The sequence below is a fragment of the Dromiciops gliroides genome, chromosome 1 (genome assembly GCF_019393635.1).
Source record: "Dromiciops gliroides isolate mDroGli1 chromosome 1, mDroGli1.pri, whole genome shotgun sequence".
Classification (NCBI taxonomy): domain Eukaryota; kingdom Metazoa; phylum Chordata; class Mammalia; order Microbiotheria; family Microbiotheriidae; genus Dromiciops; species Dromiciops gliroides.
Window position 1 is genome coordinate 465,447,809 of NC_057861.1, and position 10,756 is coordinate 465,458,564.

The following is a 10,756-nucleotide window of genomic DNA, read 5'->3' on the forward strand; positions in this document are numbered from 1 at the left end:
ACCAATTCAATGCCTGGGAACCTGAATAAGGTGGCATGGCTTATGCAAGAGGGTTAAAACCAGCGTGATGTCCAACATCCCACTGGAGCCAGTCAAGAAAACAGCAAAGATAGAATCAATTCCTCATTAAGGATTTTGTGGGGAAGAGAAGGTCAAATCTAGTTGAGAACAGCACCCACAATTGCACCTCAAAAAAAAAAAAAGATATCATAGGATTTTTTTTTTCTTTTTGCGGGGCAATGAAGGTTAAGTAACTTACCCAGGGTCACACAGCTAGTAAGTGTCAAGTGTCGGAGGCCAAATTTGAACTCAGGTCCTCCAAAATCCAGGGCTGGTGCTTTATCCACTGTGCCACCTAGCTGCCCCAGACATCATGGGATTTTAAGATATAAAGAATCTTAGTGATCATCTACTTTATCCCCTTCATTTTACAGATAAGGAAATTGCGGACCAGAGAGGTTAAATACATGCCCAAGATCACATAGGTAGTAAATAGCTGAGGTAGGATTCAAAACAGGATCCTTTGAATTCAAATACACTATTATTTCCACTTGATAACATAATAATTTTCAAAAAAGGAAATTTATCCCTTTAGTAGGGGAATTAGAAGATTTCTTTAAACTCTAAGATTTTATCATTCTTTGAGTTTAGCTGCAGAATTTAAACAAAAACCATGATGACATTGATTCTCAACTATATTAAAATTGGTTGCTTTTCTTCCTATCTCATCCAAATAAAGAATGTTTACAGAGTGACACAACAAATTGTATGTATAGATATAATCCGGAGAAATGATGGGCTTGGGATGGTTGCCATAAATTGTCAAACTAAAATAAAAAATTAAGTCAGGTTTGCATAGGCCTTCTCTCTCAGGACTACCTAATGGCCTCAATAGATTTACTAGCTAATTAATGTGTTAGAGCAATGCTAATTACTTATATTTATCCCAGTGGCTTTTTGGATAGCACTCTGAATTTTTAAAACTGAAACAAATAAAGGGGCTGGAGGAAGTGATAAATCTACTCAATTTTACATGCTTTCATAATTTTGAAGCTTCTCATGGGCACAGACTAAAGGTGATAAAGAAACATTAAGTGATTTTAAAATATGCTTTAGAAATAGAAATGTAGACATAAGGTTAGTAAGATTTGAGAAAATGACTGCAGCTTGAATTTTGTTTTCTTTTTTTTTTTATTGACTGATAAACTCATATTGTGGTAAAAGAAAGATATAGGACATAAAAACCCAGACATATTTTGACTCGGTGGAAATGATTCTTGAAATGTTCTTAGATATATATTTTATACTCTTGGGGGATTTAGCTTCCCAGAATAACTGTACAATGAAATAATTATTTAATTAGCAAAAATAAGATAAAGTGTATGTATGAACAGCAGCATTAGTAGGATCAAATATACAACCATCAGTGAAAGCTTAGTTGGAATTCTTGCCATTAGCTTTCAGGCTTTTTATGAAGTCAAGTTTATTTATTAAATATGGACTTTGATTTTTGCTTAATTTTGTAGTCCACAGCATGTCTCTTTCATGATCTGAATGAATACTTTATTTGTATTTATCATTTGAAGATATGCCATCTTATAAAAGGATATATTTGAATTAAACTAACAATAACACTTTAAGATTCCATTAAATAATTCAATATTTATGCTGAATAACCTTTATTTCTACTGTATATTCATGGAGTGTGATATTTTTAGGATGCAGCATATAATTTACACATATTACTGAAATTGTATATTGCAGACTTACATAGGCTAATTTTCCTTGCTTCACAAAATTCTTTAAAGACAAATGCATAAAAAAGTAAGAATAAAGGTTGGGAAACATGGAGAAGCAGAGATATTTTTGAAGTGAAATCTTTATAATCAATTAATATTACATTTATAGAGCCTTTTAAGGTTTGCAAAATGCTTCCCTCCTTAACAACTCTGTGAGATAGGTAATATTAATATTGTTATTTCTACCCTACAAATGATTGTGAGACAAAAGAAATAAAACAAATCTAAAGAAGCCAACTCTGTTCTCATTTATTTTTTACTAGTTCAGAAATACCATTGGATCTCCATCGTTTCACTCAAACAGGAAATTAAAAGAAGAAACAAAAGTCCATCACAGCAGGGAGGTGTAGGGGTAGGGAGAGATCCTAGGAGTCACAGTTTGAAAACATTTGAGAATTACTGCCACTGATGTGGCCTTTTGTACTTCCCTGTAGTCTTGTAGCCAGCTAGGTTTTACTGGTTTTAGCTTACCAAAAAGGGGTCACACACAAATACCCATTCTCCTTGTACAAAGAAAGAGTTGAACTAGATAATTTCTTTCTTTCTTTTTTTTTTTCCGCAGGGCAATGAGGGTTAAGTGACTTGCCCAAAGTCACATAGCTAGTTAAGTGTCAAGTGTCTGAGGCTGGACTTGAACTCAGGTCCTCCTGAATCCAAGCCCAGTGCCCTATCCACTGTGCCACCTAGCTGCCCCCTGAACTAGATAATTTCTAAGGTACTTTCCAGCACAAACTCTAAAAAGTCATTTACCTTCAGCCTGAACACCAATAGCAGGAGAAGGGAATTCAGCATCCCATTTGTCTTCATTCATTTAGGTATATATACAAATATAGGTGGGATGAGTTTAAAATATAGGGGTTGCACTGTGAAAATTGTCAAACATGATAAAAAAAAAAACATGGCAATATTGAATGTGGGAAGGGTTGTGAAATGATAGGCATGATTTCTGGAGTCAATATGGCAGAATGAGACAGGAACTTACCTGACCCCTCCCAAATTCCCCTCCAAACAAACTTAGAATAATTTGTCAAAACCAATTTTGGAGTGATGAAGCAGTTTTCCAGACTGGGACAGCTTGGAGGGTTAGCAAAATAGTTTTGTCTCAATGGAGTGGGAGGGGAGCACAGTTCAGTGAGCAAACCAGCAGCAGGCTTCTCCATGACCCCTGGGTCAATACCACCACTAGTACAAGCCAGCAGTGAATATCAGTGTCATCAGCTAGGCTCTGAGCCCAAGTGTGAGTCAACAGCAAAGCCACAAGAAGCCTGAAATAGTACCTACCCTCTCCACAAAAGGAGGAGAGCCCAACTTTTATATACAGTTTAAAGTAATGGGGGAAAAAAGGCCAGAACCTGATCAAAAACAAAAAACCCTGATCACAGAAAGTTACTCTGGTGACAAGGATAATGAAGTCATAAACTTAGAAAAGCACAACAATGTCAAAATACCTAACTGTGAAACTTCAAAGAAAAATTGGTCTCAGGCCCAAAAAGAACCCCTAAAAGAGGTCAAAAGTATATTAAAACTCAAAATTAAAGGAGTGAATTCATCAGCAATGAATAGGAAATTAAGGTAATTATTAAGAACAATTTTGTCCAATTATATGTCATTAAATCTGACAATCTAAGTGAAATGGATGCAAAGTTACAAAAATGTAAATTGACCAGATTAGCTGAAGATAAAATGGAATGCTTAAATAATCACATCCTAGAAAAAGAAATTCAACGAGTTATCAATGAGCTCCTTAGAAAAAATCCCCAAGATGGATTCATAAGTGAATTCTATAAAATAAAGAACAATAATTAATAATACTATATAAACTATTTGGAAAAATAGGCAGTCCTTCCAAATACCTTTTATAACACATATCTGGTGGTGATACCTAAACCAGGATGTGCCAAAACAGAGAAAAAAGAACTATAGAACAATTTCCCTAATGAATATTGACACAAAAAATTTAAATAAGATACTAGCAAGAATATTATAGCAATATATCACAAAGATCATATATTATGACCAGGTAGAATTTATATCAGGAATGGAATGCTGACTCAATATCAGGAAAACTATCATCATAATTGACCATATCAATAACAAAACCAACAGAAATTATCTCAACAGATGCAGAAAAGATATTTGACAAAATACATTCCTTAAAAAACATTATCAAGAATAGGAATTGGGGGCAGCTAGATGGTGAAATGGATAAAGCACTGGCCCTGGATTCAGGAGTACCTAAGTTCAAATCCAGCCTCAGACACTTGACACTTACTAGCTGTGTGACCCTGGACAAGTCACTTAACCCCCATTGCCTGCAAAAAAAACAAAACAAAACAAACAAACAAAAAAAAAGAATAGGAATTAATGGAGCTTTCCTTAAAATGATAAGTAGCATATATCCAAAACCATAAGCAACCATTTTCTGTAATAGGGATAAAGTAGAATACTACCCAATAAAGATCAGAAGTGAAGTAAGGATGCCCATTATTATCACTATTATTCAGCATTGTACTAGAAATGTTAGCTATAGAAATAAGAGAAGAAAAAATTGAAAAAAAATAATCAATGAGGAAAGAAAACTATCACCCTTTGCAACTGATATGATGGTAGACTTAGAAAATCCTAAAGAATCAACTACAAATTAGTTGTAATAATTAACAACTTAGCAAAGTTGCAGGATGTAAAATAAATCCACATAAATCAAGAGCATTTCTCTATATTACCAACAAAGTCCAGCAGCAAGAGGTAGAAAGAGAAATTCCTTTTCAAATAACTGGAGACAATATAAAATATTTGGGAGTCATTCTGCCAAGACAAAAACAGGATTAAATTAGCACAGTTACAAAACATGTTTTCACAAAAATAAACCCAGATTTAAACAATTGTTAAAATTAATTGCCACTGAGTAAGCCATGCCAATAAAATAAAAATGATAGTTCTACCACAATTAACCCATTTATTCTGCACCACACAATTCAAGCTACTAAAATATATGTTTTATTGTCTTAGAAAAATAATAACAAAATTCATCTACCTCTAACAGATCTTAAACTTCATAATAAAAGAGTAATCATCAAAATAATTTGGTACTAGTTAAGAAGTTGAATAATGGATTAGTGGAATAGTTTAGGTATATAATACATTGTAGTAATTTAGTATTTGATAAACTCAAGGATCCAAGCTTTTGAGAGAAAAGCACATTATTTTTTTAAAATTCTGGGAAAATTGGAAAACAGTATGGCAGAAACTAGGTATAGACCAAGATTTCATACCATATACCAAAACATGTGGGTAAATGATTTTGATATAAAGGGTTATACTATAAGCAAATTTTGAGAACATGGAACAGTTTACATGTCAGATTCATAAATAAGGAAAGGATTTAGGAGCAAACAAGTGATGAAACAATTTAAATGTAAAATGGATAATTTTGATTATATGGAGGTTTTGCACAAAGGACAAGAGAAAATTTGGGAGAGGGATTTATAGCAAGTATCTGTGATCAAAGCCTCATTTTTCTAATATATAGAGAATTCATTCAAATTTTTAAGAATACAAGTCATTCCCCAATTGATAAATGGCAAAAGGATATGAAGAAGTTTTTGGGCAACGAAATCAAAACTATCTGTAGTCATATAAAAATTTCCCACATTTTATTAGAGAAATACAAATTAAACAACTCTGAGGTACCACCTTACACCTGTCAGATTGGCTAATGTGACAGAAAAGGAAAATGATAAATGTTGGAGGGTATGTTGGAAAACTGGGACACTAATGAATTGTTGGAGTTGTGAACTGATCCAACCATTCTGGAGAGCAATTTGCAACTATGCCCAAAGGACTATAAAACTGTTTATACCCTTTGATCCAGCAATACCACTACTAAGTCTGTATCACAAAGAGATTTTTTACAAAAGGTGTGTGTGTGTGTGTGTGTGTGTGTGTGTGTGTGTTGGGGGGGCTTTTTGCATAAGGGTATTTATAGCAGTTCTTTATGTGGTAGCTAAGAATTGGAAGTTGATGAGATGTGCGTCAATTGGGGAATAGATTAACACATTATGGTATATGATTGTAATAGAATATTATTGTGCTATAAGAAATGATTAATAGAAATATTTCAGAAAAACCTGGGAAGACTTAAATAATGATACAGAGTGAAATGAGCAAATGCAGGAGAGCATTGTACACAGTAACAATACAGTCGAATGAAGAACTTTGAATGATTTATTCTCAGAAATACAGTGATTCAAGAAAATCAGAAATTACTCATGATAAAATTAAAGTGGTAGCTGCCTCCAGAGAAAAAAGGGATGGAGTCTCCATATGGACCAAATCACACTATTTTTCACTTTTTTGATTCAAGTTTTTATCCACAAAATGACTAAATGAAAAGATGGTTTACATGATTGAAAATATATAACACAAATAAGATTTCTTGCAATCTCAGGGAGTAGGAGTTAAGGGAAAGAGAAATAGAATTTGGAACTCAAAATTTAAAAATAAGAATGAATGTTAAAAAGTGTTATACATGTAATTGTAGAGAAATAAAATATTATTTAAAAAAGAAATGATATACATGCTGATATGTTTTTGGTAGAGCTCTCGGGTTGTACAGGCATTTTCGAAAGCAATTTGTAATTATGCATATAAAGTGATTAAGATGTCTTTGCCTTTTGAATCAGAGACTCTATTACTGCTTCTACCCCAAAGAATCTATGGATAAAAAAGTCCATTCATAATCCAAAATATTTATAGGGGGACATTTTTTGAGAGTAAAGAAATGGAAATTGATTGAGGAATGGCTAAACAAATGGTGGTAATGAATGTAACTATTATTCTGCTGTAAGAAAAATGTATGTGGGGGCAGCTAGGTGGTGCAGTGGATAAAGCACTGGCTCTGGATTCAGGAGGACCTGAGTTCAAATCCGGCTTCAGACACTTGACACTTACTAGCTGTGTGACCCTGGGCAAGTCACTTAACCCTCATTGCCCTGCATCAACAAAACAAAAACAAATGTATGTGATAAATAGAGAAGAATGATAAGATCTATATAAATTAATGCAGAATGAATTAAACAGAGCCAAGATAACAACATACACAATAATTAACAATAATATAAATGAAAAGAACAACCACACACCAAAAAATTAAAAGCAAATGTAACAAATTTATCAAGATCAGACATGACTCAAATGACAAAATAGAATAGATACCTCCTACCCACTGCTTTTGAAGTTGGGAGGTCTACATGTGTTACACATTGCATAAGTTTTCAAGCTTTTGCAATGTATCAATCAGTTGTACTGATTTTTACTTTCTTTTTTAAAAAAATGACATGTGTTTATGGGATGGCTAAGGGGGGGTGTATGTGTAGATAAGTATAATGATATAAAAACAAAAAGCACAAATAAAAATTCATCTTTAAAATATTTTAAAATTTTAAAAGGGAGAAAGAGAAAGTATAGGGATTGCCAAGTTCTGGGGCAATTAATCATAAAACCTAAGCCCTCAAACAGACCCTAAATGGCAACATGATCTCAATACCAGAGTAAAAGAAAGTCAGCTCTCAATACATAAGTTTGGCATCCCTCCCCTGAGTATGAGAATTAAAAAAAAAATTTCTCTATTCCCTTCAGATATGGTTAAGAAATATATTCTTCCATGGGGCAGCTAGGTGGCACAGTGGATAAAACACCAGCCCTGGATTCAGGAGTACCTGAGTTCAAATCCAGCCTCAGACTCTTGACACTTACTAGCTGTGTGATCCTGGGCAAGTCACATAACCCTCATTGCCCCACAAAAAAGAAAGAAAGGAAGGAAGAAAGGAAGAAAGGAAGAAAGGAAGAAAGGAAGAAAGGAAGAAAGGAAGAAAGGAAGAAAGGAAGAAAGGAAGAAAGGAAGAAAGGAAGAAAGGAAGAAAGAAAGAAAGAAAGAAAGAAAGAAAGAAAGAAAGAAAGAAAGAAAGAAAGAAAGAAATATACTCTGCTTACCCATTATGCCCTCTCAAGTCTTCCACCAGAAAGTTTCTCATTTGCCTGATGTTCAATCCCCTCACTTTGGTCAGCCTCTGTACAAAGCCTTTCCCAGCCCTCTCCTGTTCTACAGAAAGCATCAGAATACTGTGAACTTTACCTGCCAGAAGTAAACACCTTCTCCAAATTCTTCACTAAAATCTCCTTGCCTTAAATGCTCAAGCTTCTGTTAATTATTCTTCCTTTTATGGAGAGTCAAATCTATTCTTTCCTACCACCACTAAGTCCCCAAAGCAGACTCAGTACACAGGTTGTTTGGAGCCTTTCTTCAATTACTACTGAGGATACAACAAGCATATACACTGGATATAACCTGACTTGACCAGGTTATACTGATAAAATCTCCAAGTCCCCTTCCTACCTTTGAGAAAGCAGCCTGGGACAGGGACATTCCTATTACTCTTCATTGTTATTGTTGTTTGTCCTTCATTGTTGTTGTTTTATTATTATTATTATTGTTCATTTATTCATTTATTTGTTTATTTTTAGGGCAATTAAGTTTATGTGACTTGCCTAGGATCACACAGCTAGTAAGTGTCAAGTGTCTGAGGCCAGATTTGAACTCAGGTACTCCTGAATCCAGGGCCAGTGCTTTATGCACTTCACCACCTAGCTGTCCCCCCTATTGCTTTTTTATGTGTGATATTTTACCCCATTCCCCCTCTCCCAGTGCAATACTCTCACCCCTTAATTTAATTTAATTTAATAGTTAGTTAGTTAGTTAGTTAGTTAGTTAGTTAGTTAGTTAGTTAGTTAGTTGTGGGCAATAGGGATTAAATTCCTTTCCTAGGATCACACAGCTAATAAATGTCAAGTGTCTGAAGCCAGATTTGAATTCAGGTCCTCCTGAATCCAGGGCTGGTGCTTTATCCACTGTGCCACCTAGCTGCCTGCCTTAATTTTATTTTAAAGATGCCATCATGGCATGGTGAGACAGTGGACAAAGCACCTGCTCTGGACCCAAGAGTACCTGAACTCAAATCCAACCTCAGATAGAAGACACTCACCAGCTACTCAACACTGGGCATGCCACGCCAACCTGTGTACCCCACAAAAAAAGACAATAAACAAAAAATAAATGCTTTACAGATATCATCCATTCATAATCAATTCTGACCTGTGCCCTCTCTCTAAATTTATTCCTTTCAGCTGTCCTAATACTGAGAAATTTCTCATCATCTTTCCATGCGGGAATGTAAACAGTTTAACCTTTTACCTTCCCTCATGATTTCCTTTTCCTGTTGATCTTTTTATGTTTCTCTAGGGTCTTGTATTTGACAGTCAAATTTTCTATTCAGTTCAGGTCTTTTTATCATGAATACCTGGAAGTCCTCTTTTTGATTGAAGTTCCATTTTCCCCCTGAAACATTGTACTCAGTTTTTTCTGGGTATATAATTCTTGCTTGTAATCCCATTTCCTTTGCCCTCCAGAATATCATATCCCATGCCCTCCAGTCCTTTAATGTAGAAGCTTCCAAATCTTGTATTATCCTGACTGTGGCTCCATATCACTTGAATTGTTCCTTTCTGACTGCTTGCAATATTTTCTCCTTGACCTGGCAGCTCTGGAATTTGGGTATAATATTCCTGAATGTCTTCATTCTGGAATGTCTTTCAGGAGGTCAGTGTACTCTTTCAATTTCTATTTTACCTACTGCTTCTAGAATATCAAGGCAATTTTCCCTGACCATCTTTTGGAAGATAATGTCTAAGCTCTTTTTATGATCATGGTTATCAAGTAGTCCAACAATTTTCAAATTATGTCTCCTGGATCTTTTTTTACAGGTAAGCTGTTTTTCCAAGGAGATATTTCACATTACCTTCTATTTTTTCATTCATTTGGAATTGCTTTATTGTGTCTTGGTTTCTCATCAAGTCATTAACTTCCATTTGCTCAATCCTAGTTCTTAAGCAATTATTTTCTTCAGTGAGCTTTTCCATTTGGCTTTTTAAGCTGTTGCCTTTTTTCATGACTTTCCTGAGTCACTCTCATTTTTTCCTCTACCTCTCTTACTTTTTCTTCAAAGTCATTTTTGAATGCTTCTATAGTTTAAGACCAATTCATATTCTTCTCAGAAGTTTGGGATGTAGGAACTTTGACTTTGTTATCTTCTTCTGAGAGTGTATTTTGATCTTCCTTGTCACCAAAGAAACTTTCTGTGTTCCATACCTTTTTTCTGTTTGCACATTTTGTTGGCTTATTTTTTGACTATTAAATCCTTCTTATAGTGGGGAACTGCTTCCAGTATGCACTGTCCCAAGATTGAGGGGTTCCTAGGTGATAAGATTTATGGAGAGGCAGGTTTTCTAGCTGCCTGGCCTGTGCTCTGGTCTTTAAATAACCCCAGGCCTACTTGCTCTTTAACCTGGAAACAAAATTGTTTCACTGTGCTTGCTAGCTTTGTTGAGCCTGCGCCCCTCCCCAACCTGGGCCACCACTCAAAACTGCTTCCTGGTTCCCAGCATGGGTAAAACAACTAAGTTTTGCCTCAGCGCCAGCAGAGATTCCTCTAATCTCCCTCTGTCAAAACTACACAGCCCTCTTACCAGACAGTGAGATTAGTTCCAGAAAAAGCCACTTCTGTAGCTATTTCATAGTCTTGGGAGGTTTCTTTCTCTGGCTCGGCTAGCCTGGGGCTGGATCTGTGTTGGTTCAACCAATGAAGCTGGGCTCTACTCTCACCCCAGTACAATAGACCTTTCCTGCTAACTTTCTAAGGTGTCTTTGGCTGGGAAATAATCTTGTCCCGCCATCGTTTTGTGGGTTCTACTGCTCGAGGAATTGTCTTATGGTATTATTTGGAGTTTTTTGGTGTGATTGTGTGGAGAGCTCAGAGTGGTTACTGTCTTCCATCATCTTGGATCTACCTTGTCCTTCATTATTGAAGAGAACCATGACATTGTTGTGATGTCATGACTTCCAG